Source organism: Dermacentor variabilis, chromosome 11, assembly GCF_050947875.1.
Source record: "Dermacentor variabilis isolate Ectoservices chromosome 11, ASM5094787v1, whole genome shotgun sequence".
Classification (NCBI taxonomy): Eukaryota; Metazoa; Arthropoda; class Arachnida; order Ixodida; family Ixodidae; genus Dermacentor; species Dermacentor variabilis.
In genome coordinates this window covers 23,764,409-23,778,572 of record NC_134578.1, presented here as the reverse complement: position 1 = coordinate 23,778,572, position 14,164 = coordinate 23,764,409, and the positions used below count along the sequence as shown (strand labels likewise).

Here is a 14,164-nt window from a genome sequence, read left to right as displayed (position 1 = left end):
TGCAAATGTGCTACGCTATCAAGTGGGAAGTGCAGAAGAGTATTGAGGAACTCCATGTTTTCGCAAATTTAGGACACAACGCTGTAGGTTGCCCCGGTATTTGCCTCCAAGGTCCCGCGTGCCTTAAACATACGCTCTTGAGTGTTGCACCTGTGGAGGGGTTGTTCTTGACTGATACACTGTCATGTACCGGAGAGCTCTAGATTTCACCATGTCATCAACAATTCGAACCGCCACTACATATGAATTTGGCCGCTAACAGGGGCAAGCGACAACACTTACTGAGCAGAGCATAATGGCGTACAAGATGAGGTCAACCTTTAGCATTGGTTATGTAAATACTTGTCCGGCTTTTTCACGGGCCTTCCTACGTTACGTCAAAGAATACATTGCAGTGAAGCTGCGTATCGCAGTCATTGAAACCGGGAGGTTGTCTTTTTTCTCCTGTGAAAGTTCCCATATTCAACATCTTTTTTCCTCTCTTGCGCTTGAAGATGGATACCGCAACTGGACCCACTATAAGTTTAACGAAAGTTAATCCAAAGTAAATACGCCTACACACTTTTCGACGCGCGCATCCATATAAACGTAAGGGTAGCTGCAGTCTTCCCGAGTCATCCCCCCTCTGAATTTGCAATCAGTTTGCCAAGGTTATGCACTTAATGAGCAGTCGGATGGCCCAATATTCTTCTGTGAGTAAGTGGAAAGATTGAGTGTTATTAGCGAATGAAACAATAGACAGAAGCTCGTGAGCAGCGCTCGCTGGTCTCTTTCCGACGTCAGGAGCCTTACCGAATGAGATCAATGTGGTCATATGTATGCAGATCATGGTCACGGCGTTCGCAGTATGTGTTAGTTAAAGGCGCCCTAAATTTATTGCATAACGAGACCGGAGCTTCGTTAAAGCACTACCAATTAGGTCACAGAGATGCTGCGGTATATGCATGAACGCTCACTCGGTGCAGTTCTTTAGGGGGAGTGCACATCTAGCGCCAGTTGTTGGATATATATGGGGAAAGATAATTGACCATTCTCGCGGGGAAAGCATACAGGCCTTTACGCTTTCGCTGCTTCAGCAAAGAAAACAAGGTTTATTACGTCTAGCAGTGTTACGTCAACTGCTTCACTGAGCCGTCTGTTATGTACAAGCGCCCGCGCAGATTTAATCTTGGGACGACTCGCCACAGTGGACCATAGCTAGAAAAGTCTGTACCTAGAACATGGGTTGGTGGCTTCGCTTGCAGGCTACAGTAACCTCGTTCTGTATTTGTGGATATATATACAATGGTGGTGCACGCGTGACTGGTATCGCTATCGTACAAACAGGCACCGGATGTAGTGCCAACTGAGGGGGCCTGGGGAGGTCGGTGATGTTCGTTAGGGTGGACGTGAGCCCCGAAATAAGCATGCCGTCTGCCCATAGTCGTGATTTCGTAGCCTACATTACGTTCTGATCGTTCCTTCGTTTCATACTGCCGCCATCGTTCCAACATTTTCGCTATGTCATCGTCATTGCGTTTCTCACTTCGTCGCGATCTCGTCTCCGTCGTCCTACCGTCATAATCGTTCTGTCGTCATTCCAATGTCGTTACGCAATCGTCGTCATTCCATGATCGACATACCGTTGTCACTACGGCCCAGTAACCCTGTCTTTATCACAATGCCAGGGTTCATCTCTGTGTCATTGTCATGCATTCCTGGTCATGCCATCATCGTAACATGCCTGTGGTCGTTCCATAGGTGTCATTCTGGCTTGTTCACCGCATTGCCGTCACACCGTCTTCATCATGCTATCGTCGTCATGCAGTCGTACTCATTCCTATGTCACCATGCCGTCGTCGTCAAGCCATCATCGCCCTTTCTTCTTCGCCAATCCTTCTTCTTAATGCCAACGTCGTCATGCCTTCTTTGTCATTTCAGCCTCGTCATCCCATAGTCGTCTCACATTTGGCGTAACAAGTTGTAGTCATTCTAATGTCGTCCGCCCGAAGTCCGATCCTGTCTCTGTAGCACCGTCCTCATCATTCCACCATCGTTATCTTATATTATCATGTCGTCATTGTAGTGAAACTATGCTCGTCATACCATCGCCATCATTGCAGCGTCGTCACCTAATCGTCGTCATGCCGTTGTGGTCATTCCATGATTATCAGCTGCTCGTCATTATGTCATGTTCATGCAGTCGTCGTCATGACGCCGTTCTCGTCATTCTAGCGTCGTAATGCCATTGTTGTTATGCCATCGTCGTAATTTCATTGTTATGATACCATGGTCATTTCGTCGTCTTCATATAATCATCGTGATACCGCCATGTTCATGTCGCCATCATCATGCTGTCATGATCGCTCCATCGTCAACGTTGCGTCGTCTCACACTGTGCACTGACCTGACTTGGCGCTTACATTTCGGCATTGGCTGTGAGCCCCCGGTGCAGTGCGTTAAAAAATCAATTACATAAAGGTTTTACCTTTGTTGTGGATGAACATTGCACTAGGTTAGAAGCTGCACAAGATGCATTGCACGGATCACTGTTCTGTTAGTCGCATAGCATTTGTGTCTGCAGCTTAAGAGGGTCAATGATAAGTAATACCTGATGTTGCAGAATTCTCACGAATGCGCTCTCTCTATCCCTCTCTTTCTCTCTCTCTCTCACACAGAGAGAGAGAAAGAGCAGCAAAGCCCAGCCCGTAGTACCCTATGACAGCGACCGCCACCCAGATAGTTCCAAGGGAAGGAGCTCATCACACGTGCTAGCGCGCTAAACCCACGTGTTGCTCTCTCGGACAGCTCTTTTGAACCATCACGAACAAGTATGGCTGTCCGCAAATTACAGAGCTCCGGCGGCACACCCTGCTCTTCACTGAATACCGTTCATGTGGTGCAGATGGCAGGTGACGAGCGGTGCGCTGATAAAAGGGTTATCCTCAAACCGCGCCGACTAACTTCTTGGAACCGAGCCAACGGCGAAATATGCATGTTCCTCTGGGGGCGTCATGAAGGTTGTCACGAACGATTCACCGCGGGCACATAGAAGGGAAGCCTTTTTACTTACGCTGCTCTATACCTGACATCAATGGCGTTCGCTCCGAAAGACCGCGCTACGCCCATTTACTGGGACGTTTGTGGAGCGGTGGCTGAACAAGCAGGCAGACTTGCTATGCGTAAGCTGTAGTATGGAACGGGCGAGAAATCTATTTAGGACCGTCAAAAGCAACAGCTCCGCCACATGCTTTACATATTGGCAGTACACGCCGTCACTGGCATCGGCTAGTGCAGAGTAAGTCGTGGTCAAGAAAGAATCGCTTGTTGCTTCCACCGAAGCAACGAGGGGCGCACCTTGTTCGTCCAAGAAATTTTTTTCTAATTTGCATGACAGAAATTCTTGAAACTTGTCTACGTGAGAAATGTTACCCACAGAAAAGCCGGCAGTCTTGACTCGAAGGCGGTCAGACCTGCCGGGGTGACTCGAGTGTCTACGGCGTTCCGCTGATAACGTCGTCGAGGTTCGATTCCCAGCCATTGCGGTCCCATTCCAGCTGGCGTGGAGCGCAAGAACCTCCGTACTTATAGTATTTACGTTCGCATTGAAGCACCACAAGTGGTCAAAATTAGGCCGGATCTCATCACTTGTACATTTCTCATCTGAACTGTAATGGTCACGTAAGAGCAACTTTCTTGTCGGACACGGAGCATTCTTGTGGGAATCTTCAAACTGTTTATTCGTGGTGCTCTAGCCTGTCACCAATCCGCTTGCGTAGTACGCAAGCAGGACGCCTGCACATTCGCTCCCTGCTACAAGGTCAGCGCCTTACCATCTGCGTGGCTGGCTATATGTCCTTAAATAAAGAAAAGATCCTCTAATTACAGACTGAATTACCAACAGTGCACGACGCTTCATTACGTGAGTAGGAAAATTTTCGAACGTCTTCAAGAGGAAATATTTGCCATTCAATGTGGTGCTGCGTGATTACGTTCGCTAAGTAATAAATTGTGCCAAGTCGGCGCGTTAGTAAGGCTTCCGTAGAGTTTCGCACCGCGAATAGCCTGGCACGTGATGCAGTGAAACCAGTTGGAGAACGGGGAGCCGAGCTGGCGGGGAGAGGTCGCCCACCTCATAGCGAAAAGTGCACTATTTCGGCCAGCCGACCCGTACAGCCGCGTGACCAATCACGTGACACGCAAGGCGTATACCACGGAAGGCCAGCAGCAGCTGCTGCCAGCCAGTCGTTCCCACCTAACGTACCACAGTGAACGGACGATCGTGCGACGCCAGCTACCGAGAATTTCCCGCGCTCCTATACTGACAATGAATGACGAATGAACCGCTGCCGATGCCCCGGGAGTGGTTCCGAGGCCCCAGTGCCTCCATCTTACCTGTTCGCAGGGAAAAGACTCGGTGATGCGGGCAGACGTAATAAGGGCTTAACGTGAATACTAGAGTAGCATATGTCACGCTTCATGTACCGTCAAGGCAATATGCGAACATCTACGTGTAATGCGTGACCGTTATGGCACGTTCCATGATACGTGCGCGAAAAAGGATCCCGCAATAGCAATTTCCAAGAGAGCGCCCAGATGACGACCGGTGCGTTGTCTCAGAAATATACTACGCTCGCTCTTGCTTGACGTGCTTGACTAGCCGTGCGCTTAATTTCGTCAATCTGTGCTTCTGTATCCTGATAAGCCGCTTCTACAATATTAATATTGTTCCCGTTAGGATCTAGCTTTAAGTCATGCATTTTTGCAAATATTTTCCACTCACCAAAATGGTGTTCCACACAAATTCGCGAAATATATGGAACGTCCTTCATAGTTTGGCATTTCTTTTTATGGGTAACGCTGTTCCACGTGCCGGTATCCTAATTCTATAATACCTTTTATTCGGACCATTGTCGTCTAGCGTCTCTGCGTAGAATTGTTTTTAAGCATGAGCGGCCACCAACGGCATATTTGCACGTGGTTCCAGGCAGATGTGTGTTAGGCAATATTCCGGGTAATAGAACGTTATCCTAATGGATCCCTCAATCTTTATTTCGCATTCATTCATTTACAAAAAATGAACGCTGGGACAAGAACTAAAAGCTGCTTTTTCGCAGATTGACGAGGTTCCCGCTCATATTCATGACAACGGGGGCATAATAAAACAAGTTTGTAGACTTTAGTATGCACAATGCACAATCAATGACAATGTATAAGTGAAAATGTGTGAGGGAAATGTGCAATAAGTGTTACAAAGCAGTGTGTTTAGTCAGTACAAGTGACATATATGAATGTACAGCATATAACAGACATACATAATTATTTTCAATCGCCGAAAAATTTATGATATTGCATTCCATTAACATGCGGAAACACAGACAGCAAATAAAGGTGTGTATAAATGTCTTGCAGGTTACATCCTATATGCGAAAACGTTAATTGTAAGATTGTAAGGGCAAGAAACCTTGGAATAAATCTCCTGGCCTCCAGTCGTTCACTGAGTGTGTTTAATGAACATCAAAATTTTGTAAAACATTTCGGATACATGTGCTGATATTTGGAAAACTGACCTGAGCCACTCACCATTGTATTGCGCCACCAAACTTCCATATGTCCTTAAAATGAGGCGGACACCACTCGAATTAAGGGCATGTTTTAGTATGGCATTATATAATTTTTTGTTGCTTAAACTGACGGCTGTTGAGGAAGAATTTAAGTATAAGGTTCGCATAAGAGCAACGCAGTACACAGTGTATTTGTGAATTCACTGCATTGTGTGTGTGTTGGACGATTTCAAGCGTACAGGGTGTCCCAGATAACTTTAGCCAGAGTTAAAAAATATACCAATGCCAGGTGGCTAGACAGAACCAAGGTAATGTTCTTTGCCGCCGCTTATTGGAGATACTCAGATGATTATTTTTCACCCTACCTCATTACATATGTAGTCCTAATTAATTATTCGCCCTCTCAAATATCTCTTAGGTGTCTAGGACGAAATTGTAGAGCAACATGAAAAACTCCCCGATACAGCTCTATGTTGCTCATTACGTGCTACATAAAAGTGCTCTTCCGACGGTGAAAGAAGCTAGCGAATACACGCCAAGTTCTTCAAGCGGCTAGTCGCGTTGCGATTTTGCTGCGTGACTGGCTTTGGTTCTGTCCACCTACGTGACATTCGCATGCTCTTAAACTCTGGCTAAAGTCAGCTCGGACACCCTGTATGTGGCATTCTATTCTCGGTTTTTGACCTGCGTATACATTTCATGCATGCAAGCATTGATGCAGTAAAGCCAGTCAGTGTATCCGGCGCACTTCCATGTGTAGCTTGCGTTTTCATTTCGTCTTTCCTTGCGCTGTTACCACGCCTTATAAAGTGAATTCAGAGCCCTCGTCATGGTTACCTACAGAATATTAGAAGCCCTGAGAAGAGAGTTCGCGGTTATCGCTACGATTTCATTCTGTCACGCTGGAACTCGGCCGGCAGTTTCAAAAATGATGAGAACGAGTTTGAAAAAAGAAGGCAAGCTGTCTTTAGGTTCCCCTTCGCAGCCTCGCGTGCCACTACAAAGCTTACGTAGAATGTCCGCAGCTCCGTCTCCTATCGTCCGAATGAGTTTGCTCGTCGTGTTCAACAGATGGTTAAGGGCACATTTAAAATAATACGTCGAAAATTGTTCGCTTGCGCCAAAGCACCGATTTTTATGCTACATCGAAATATCCCACGCTTTCTCCAAGCCAGCGAAGAGGACAAAGATACGCCTATTCACGAACACACTTCTCGAGATACTTTACGCGGTCTTCTAGCCTATCAGTCGAACTTGGTGAAGTACGGATGCGTTAGTTTTGCAGCCTCTTAATCAAGGTCAAACGGACTTCATACGTTGACTGAAATTTCACGCGTAATTACTTTGTGCTGCACTAAAATGCTTATCCCACAAAGGCCAACGAAAATTTTTGATACGCCTTTAACGCGAAATGTTGATTTAATTGCGGAAAGCTTGCCGAGAAGAACATAGCAGCATTTTCCATAAGCTGGAAGAAAGTTACAGTTGTGGATAGTTTAGAAAACCAATTGCAGGATAAATAATTGCCAAACTGAATATTTTTAGCCAGTAACCCTTCTTGTTTCTCTTTTTCTTTTGACACGAATGTACACCCCATGGTGAGAAATGAAGGATAAATAAGTTCTCTAAATTTCCCTTGATGTGGAACTGAATTATTATGTAATGGGATTAAGAAGGAGGTGGCATTTCAGTTTGTGACATTATTTAGTAGTATTACTAATAAATAGTTATTGTGATATACACTTTAATTGCAGTGTCAACATTTTCACAGTATCGTTGTATTAGTAGGATTGTCTTCAATGAAGCTATAAACTTTGCACGTGTGAACACGAAAGACCAGCAAATCAACTCGCAGTGCACGCATACATTCACATACGCTCACTTACAAAGCGTTCGAGTGGCCAGTTAAGGCTGGGCGAGAACGACTACAATGTCAATAAATACAGACTGAAATTTTCATAAGGAAGACACGGATTGAAAAGAATGCCCACATCACACTAGGGACACAGAATGATTTCGACGGACGCCTAAGAAAAACACTGACCGCTGTTATAACAGGCGAAGAAAACAATGAACCTTTTTTTACAGAAAATAAACAAGATGCCTACCGCCGGCGACAATAAGCTGCTGTTTTCGCTTCCATACATTTGTTTATTTGCTATGTTTTTGTGTGAGAGAACCAGAGCTTCGTAGACTGCCCTTTATGCGTGTTGACAAGCAGTCTCTGTCGACAAATATGGTTAGAAATTTTCCCGGCGTTCTTTTCCGCCACATGATCTCTGCTTCGCTTTCTGATATTTACGTTTCAGTTCAAGGATTTCAGGGAACCACCGAGCCAAGAGGAAAGCCAAACAACGTTAACAAAGGGTATGTAATACAGTAAAACATCCTTACAACGAAGTTGAAGCGAGAGTCATAATTTGTTATATCCATTACTTCATTACATGAAATTTTGAATGTACTGCACCATGGACATGTATGGGGGCTGCAAAAGAAATTTCGCTTCGTTACCTTCATTATTTCGCTATATCCCCTTTTGTTGTAACGCGGTTCGTGCCTCATTGCCGTAGATTTGAAGGTCACAGGCACTCTCTTCCTCAAAGCTTGTTCCAAGCCTTCCCAGTGTCTTTCCAAGAAAGACACTGGGAATGTGCTCTTAGGAAATTAGTCCCTCATCTGAGGCAACTTAGGGTAAACGGAGAGAGAGTGATATAAGGAAGGCAGGGATATTAATCAGTCAAGAGTCTTGTTGAATAACGTCCGAAACAGACAAGCACATACGAGAAATTGACGGGGAGTTGTTGACTTTGTCAAGGTGAAAACGAGAAGGGATGGAGAAAGGTAGGAAAGTTATCCAGAACAAGGAACTCACCCTCCCCCTACACTGGGGGAGGGTGAGTTCGAATCTAAAATGTAAGAAGTAGACAACGATAGGAAAAGACAGAGACCACACACCCGCAATCATACCCGTGGTTCCAGTCCCTACACACTATCGCGGCGCAAGAAAACGCGCAACCCAATGAATGCAAATCTAAAGTCGTTTGTAACAGCTTGTTGTCCTTAAGGATTACATCTATTCCTTCGCCGTTCTCTGCTGCGATAGCTTATGATGTCGGCCGCCCGAAATGGTTTGCAATGAACGCCAACTGGCACAGTCGCGAGCATTCCTCTATTCATACTGTACTGAAGATTGTCAAAACCAATGTATGCTGACCGTATGCTGACCGTATGCTGGATAATGAAATATAAAACATTTCTCTTATAGGTGAATATCGATGGCGTGAAGCATAATTCGAAGGATGACTTTAAGCTAATTATTTTGGGGAAGTATTTTGTGCGAAAGCGGCGTATTACATTATTGCAAGTGCTACTATAGGAACACCCCAGACAAATGTCATCCATCACGTCACGTATTAATTTATATATATATACGTATGCTATTAGGTTATGTAAGCTATATGTGCAAAATAAGTTATGTAATATTCCACCGTCAACGCTGCATACGCTAGGTCTTATGTTCTTGACTGAATTATTCCTCAGAATTTTCGACCAGTGTTGCAGCCAACAGCAGTCACGAAACATTTAACTCACTGTGCTCGCCTTTTATCTTAAATTTTTTTCAATATTTTAAAAGTACCCGTCGTGGTTGCTCTGGCTATGGTGTTGGGCTGCTGAGCACGAGGTCATGGGATCGAATTCCAACCACGGCGGCCACATTTCGATGGAGGCGAAATGCGAAAACACCTGTGTACTTAGCTTTAGCTGCACGTTAAAGAACCGCAGGCGGTCGAAATTTCTGGAGTCCTCCACTACGGCATGCCTCATAATTAGAAAGTGGTTTTGGCACGTAAAACAACATAATTTAATTTTAAAAGTGCGAAATAACATACCTGCTTACTATCAGAAACTGGTTTTAATTCACAAGCAACTTTTCTTTTTTTTGCGTAATCGCACCTTTTTAATGCCCTTACATGCCCTACACGGCGTGGTAAAGCTTACCAGGGTGCCAGAAGTTTTGCCGCAGCCACGTATATCACGCCAGTCTGCAGTTAAAACACCGTACGACGGGATAGAGCTCAATGCTATAGCTTTATATTGTGGTAAGTGGTTCTCCCTGCAGGTGAAACTCCTAAATTTTTAACGTAAGACCTGAGCTTGCTCGTGCAATCGCCTGCGCTAACCTGCGCTGAGGAAATGGTAGTGGGAAGGAAATGACTTTGATATGAAGATAAGAAAGAGCGAAGTTTAGCCATATATATTGCTTCAATGTCACTGCGAGAAATTGGGTATGATAACGCTTAGTTAACACAACACGACTTGAATATCTACGTAACAGGGGCCGAATTGCCAAAGCTCTTCATTCGTCAATGCTTTGACACTGGCTGGTAGCCTTTGTTAAATGTATGTCCAGCGTGAGGAATGGTTGCAATTTTGTCTAACGTACAAGTCTTAGCCTAAGGGCCTTCTTTCTCAATACTGACCCGTGGCAGTGACAGTCAAGAGCACAGTGGCAAAACTGTCAATGGCGAAACTATCTCTTTATTGGGAGAACCTGCGCCCAGAAAAATCGGATACACTCCAAGCGCATCGATAGCAGTGAATATAATTGGCGATCGTCGAAATCTGCTCAGCGGATCAAGCGCGTCGGTCTTTATACATGAGTCAGAGAAGGCTCCAGAGTAATCGCCGGTGTACGCGTGTCTTCCAGGAAGTACTACACATTTCGCGTCGCTCGTACAATCCCATTACAACAAGTTTCCGTGACATTAGACAAGGCGTAGAACCATCGATAACATTCGAGAAACTTCCTGTACCTGCAGAAGTGTCCAGCACTGAGCGATAACATTTGTTAAGCGCATAAGGACACCGCATAAACATGTACATGTATCAACGCGGACCCAGGAGCTTATACTCACCATCAGGCGAATCGCGGAGCGTTATGACTTATTCAAATCTGTTTCATAAGGAACCATAAGCATACGTTTTGGAAAACACACTGGGAATCCTGTGAAGGAAACGACTGCTTCATCATGGTTACAGATCCTACGCGTAGTATAAATAATTTTGGGATGTAGCGTTTAAATAATAAAGTCGTTCTAGAAGGCTATTCTTGAAACAGCTTTCCCGAATTACAAGCAAGTAAAATGCACCTAATTCTTATTACACGCGACTACACAAAAATCAGCCTTCGCAAAATTGAAGATTTTGCCGCTAAACAGACAAGAAATTCGCTAAATTTGGTGACAAAACTGCTAAAATGGCAACACTGCGAATTCACGCAGTAACATGTGGCGCGCTATTGCATAAGGCTGCATCTTTGTAGGAAAACAAAGCAAAGCAAAGGCCGCGTTTCGCTAATGGCCTAGTGCCATCACAGACCGACAGGGAGCGGATGTTTACGAGCGAAACGTTTCCAAATAAAGGCATCCGCTTTGCTGTTTCGTTCGCGCCGATAAATATTTCCGCATGCGTCTCATTCACCAAGCTCCGTGCGTACAGAGAAGCGCACCGCGCGGTCAGCGGCGTTGAAAAACGACCTGCACCTAGCGCTCCTTGGAAGCTTCCGCCCCTTAGAACGAATGCAGCTGTCATCACCCAGAGAAAAAAAAAGAAAAACACACCAGCGAGTTCGGGAGCATAAGTCAGCCACTGGTGGCCCAAGGTTTCCTAGCTCAGTTGTTTCAAATTGTGTATCCTTGTACGGGAAGGGATACATTTCCTTGCAAAAGGATAATACTTCTAAAATATTATGCCACTGTAGAGCTACAATTTTTGGCAGATTTTGAACAGCGATGTAGTCAAGGTGTCCACGAATTTATTTGGCATTATCTGGCTTGCAATTTATGTTTATTAATATCTGCTGGGAGATCAGTAACGTGGAACTTGAACAATGTGGAAGAAAACGACAAACTCTGCTTAAGGAACGAATACTTCGGCAGTACGTATCCGAAGTCGGCATGCACGTCAAGTAGGTTGTCCTATGGGTATATGTGTTTATTTATTTGAAACATACTGCGGTCTAAAGACCAAGCACGGCGGCGTAACAAAAGCAGTTGACAAAAATTCAAAATACACAGAAGACGTCGTGAAATAGTAGAAGACAGTATAATACATAATTATAATCAAACGTCAGGAGGACAGAGTAAAAGTGCAAAGCACCACCAAACAGATACACAATATGAAAAGAAAAACACCGCAGTTCGCACCGTGAGGTCAAAAATTAAAATGTACACAGCTCTCAAGGTCAGGATTATCCCCATCCCAAAATGATTCCAACGGTAACGCGTTCCAAGCTATTTGACCTAGTAGTTCTGCGGAAGCCCGCAAGACTTCAGATTTGTTGATGAGTTCGACTTCCCCCTACCATCTGCTCGCCGCCTGGTTAGCTCAGATGGTAGACAAGGCCTCGGCTCCCGCCTGCGGCTAGTTGCCTTTTAGACAAATTTCATTTATGTTTTGCTTACTGTAGGTTTCAATTAAACATAACTAATTTCTCCTAAACTCTCAAGGGCCTCATATGGTTCTAACAAAAAAGAAAAACCAAAAAGAAGCGAGCACCTCGGACACCTTTATTGTTACCACTCTAGAAGAAAAAAAATATGCTGTTCATCTTGAAACACTATTGCTGCGGAAAGTCACTAAGTAGCTGTGACAGCAGGTACGTAGAGACCAGTCTTAATATATTGATATATACCTCAGCATGAAGCAGAAAGAATAAGAAAGAGGAAACAGGGGACGTCAAAAAAAAAAAGAGAGAAGCGCTACACAAGCATGGAGTATTTATTGCTCTTTCTTTTCCAGCGGAATCAGGCAGTCCCTGCTCTTTCGTTAGTGCCTTTATTGGCTAGGCAACAGGGCTTGCGAAATCATCAAATTTGCGAGCCACAATCATGATGTTTGTACACACGTTGCCTATTGAAGCGTCATACGGAAGCCCTTCACCTGTTGCTTTCTACCGTAAACGGCGAGTTATTCAATCAATTCAATGATCACAAGCTTTCATGTAGCTCGACAGAATACGAAGCATTAAAATACAAGCCCTAGGAGTGCTGGAGAAGCCATCTTACCTCAATTCCTATCCAGCAATCAACGCTTATTTCAAAAGCGAAGCATAGAAGCCAAGCGCTTGAATACTTCGAAACGAGCATGTCACGTGGACGCCTCTATGGATGCTCGTGCAGAAGTACAATTCCTTGCAGAAGCTGCACAAACATGTGTTTCATTGATTACTCGAGGACATCTAATGCTTCGCTGCATGCGCGAAAACACCTATCGATGTGCGTAGCCTCCCAAAAAACGAAGAATACATAAAAATAAAATGCCAGAAAGCGAGAGAGCAATGCATAGAAATCTCCACAGGAAGGTAAACATTTCTGGCGAACCTCAAAGAAACTTAGTTATAACAGTTTATGTAACCGTGTTGCAAAATCGAAACATTCACGAAGCTTCAAGACGAGAACATTTTACACGTATGCTCCGGTTTAATTGAACTAGGCTGCGCATAGTCTCAGTGGAAGTTCTTGGAAATTTTTTGCGCCGGCTGGGGTTCCTGAAAGCATCTGAAACTTACATTACGCGCATTACGCCGCAGGAAGCATTAGTACCTGTGTGGTTTAGTTTGTTTTCTAAACTGGCCATATTATGCCACCGTCGGAAGTACGAGACGGTTTAACGGTGTGATTGGCGCCATTCAACATGCGCATCTCAACCCTTTCTTTCTCCTACAAATGGCGGGAGCAACGAAACAAGTTTTCTGTAACTCTATCGAACATGATTATTAAGTGTTCGCCACCAGGGTTCCTGGGGGCACTTGAAAGTTGTTGAGCACTAGTTGATTTCTGAACGAGTTTGTACTGTGTGAATAAAATGTTTTTGTTTGTGCCGCTCTAACGTCAAGAAATTAGCAAATTGGTGCGAGACCCTGGATGGGTTAGGGTCGACAAAAGGACGAGACGAGCGTGGCGGTAGAGGTAACCTTAGGTGCGATGCATGTATTCCAGGGAAGAAGCCATGTTTACAAGAACGAGAGTCCTTTTCACAAATTTGAAGTATCTGTTCGAAGCCGCTTGGTGACTTAAGTAAAAAAAAATTTTGCAAAAGCACAACTTAACGTTAAGGCCACATGGCGTTAAGGCGCACAAATTTCCCCTCCCTCTCAACACTGGAAGAAAGGAAAAATTTGCTATGTGAAACTCTGAGGGTTACCTCAAAACTTTTAAATGTTCAAGGCTTATATTGTTCAAGCTGATATGAAAGTTCCTTTCGGTTTCGAGTTAGTGCTATAAGGAGACAGTGCACCAGCTATTTCCTGCTTTTAGATACAGTGGCATCATGAACAACGCCTAGACCACACTTGCTTCTGCACTGTAGGCCACCCTGCACCTCTCGCAAATGTGAGTCACGTGGACAAAAATATTTGTAGAATGTATTTACAAAGGGACAGAGCGTTGACGAAGAGGGAAGGAAGACCAGTCAAGCAGTGTTATCTTTCTTTTCGTTGACTTAGGAGTTGTCGAAGTTCCGTTTCTTCTTCGTTTCACCAATAGAATATTGCAAAGGCACCGAGAGATCAAAATATAATACAAAAGAAAGAGACTCAACATCCCTGAATTGATAAATCT

The 14,164-nt window shown here is 44.5% G+C and overlaps 1 long non-coding RNA gene across 1 annotated transcript in view; it reads right to left on the bottom strand.

Moving 5' to 3' along the window:
* Positions 1-14,164, bottom strand: part of LOC142564989 (uncharacterized) — a 301,795-nt gene that overhangs the window by 134,944 nt on the left and 152,687 nt on the right. The window lies entirely within an intron of this gene.